Source organism: Dipodomys spectabilis, unplaced genomic scaffold (genome assembly GCF_019054845.1).
Source record: "Dipodomys spectabilis isolate Male_0828 unplaced genomic scaffold, ASM1905484v1 ptg001772l, whole genome shotgun sequence".
Taxonomy (NCBI): Eukaryota; Metazoa; Chordata; class Mammalia; order Rodentia; family Heteromyidae; genus Dipodomys; species Dipodomys spectabilis.
Genome location: NW_024872449.1, coordinates 15,221 through 16,490, shown reverse-complemented (window position 1 = coordinate 16,490; position 1,270 = coordinate 15,221). Strand labels below are relative to the sequence as shown.

The 1,270-nt window shown below is 32.2% G+C and overlaps 1 non-coding gene across 1 annotated transcript; it reads right to left on the bottom strand.

Moving 5' to 3' along the window:
- Window positions 1–233: 233 nt before the first annotated feature.
- On the bottom strand, window positions 234–340 carry LOC122103112. The gene has a single exon (XR_006146699.1). It is a non-coding gene; the product is annotated as a U6 spliceosomal RNA (small nuclear RNA).
- Window positions 341–1,270: the final 930 nt, after the last annotated feature.

The following is a 1,270-nucleotide window of genomic DNA, read 5'->3' as shown; positions in this document are numbered from 1 at the left end:
CGTAAATAATGTTTCAATAACTATCGTTGTGTTGGTAGTTTTAGTATGGTCTTGTTTATGATCATTTGAGTAAATCCCCAAAAGTGGGATTACTGTGTCATAGGGGAGGTTTATGTGGATTCTTCTGAGGAACCTCCATACTGCTTTCCAAAGTAGTTGAACAAGTTTACACTCCCACCAAGAAGGCAGTATGGTTCCTTTGTTGCCACATACCTTTCAGCAGCTGTTGTTGTAAAAATATGGAACACTCCAAGAATTTGCATGTCATCCTTGTGCAGGGTGCATGCTAATCTTCTCTGTATCATTCCAATGTTAGTGTATGTTATGCTAAATTGAGCACAGTACATTTATTATATAGAAAGTATAATTTTTATTGATTTTATTAAACTAGACAATTCAACAAAAAGTAAGTTCAAAAGAATAGTTGTGAAATTTTAGAATCATGTATTTCTTACATAAGCACACATTTAAGAATAAAATCAATATAGACATGCCAAAAACAAAATAATTCCTGATATTTGTAGTTTAAGAGATGTGTAGGAGGAAGAATTCAATTATTCTATACAAGGCACCTGTCAAAATGAACATTGCAGCAACTCTTAAGTTTTAATGTTTTAAATATGCTTAATTTTGGGATTTTGCTTATATATGCCAAAAATAGGACTGTTTGGCAGGTCTAAAACTTTTCTGTAAAGTATTTAAGATTTTTGGTAGCAGACATTAAGTACTAAGTATGTACATTTCAGAGTTTATGAAAACTTTATTAATGAGAATTTGCAAAGTCTTTGTGTAAAGAAGCAGAGTGAAGAGTTAAGATTTTAACTACACAGTTTCTGTTAAAACTTTAGGAATTCCTTACTTTATTTATTAGCAAGGAATAAATGATGATATAAGCTATGATGTACACATGTATGTTTCTATTCACACACATACATATACACATGTATACATGCAGACATGGAGAAAGACACATAATTTCAGCCAACACAATTTTCACCAGTTATTGAATATGACTTAAACGGAATACTTGGAACAATATATATTGAAGATGTATTTGTCCCTAAGAGTTCATTTACCATTCCTCTTATCTCTTAAAACAGGTAGTTTTAGAAAGATTTGACTTACAAAATGCAGTACAAGTGATAGCAAGTCACTTGGAAACCTCAGTAAGTATAATTCATATGGTGTCTCCCTGCTCCTCAGGTAATGCTTACTCTTGTAGACACTCTCAACAACCAAAGTAGCAGGAGAATACCCTGGTAAAGAGTAA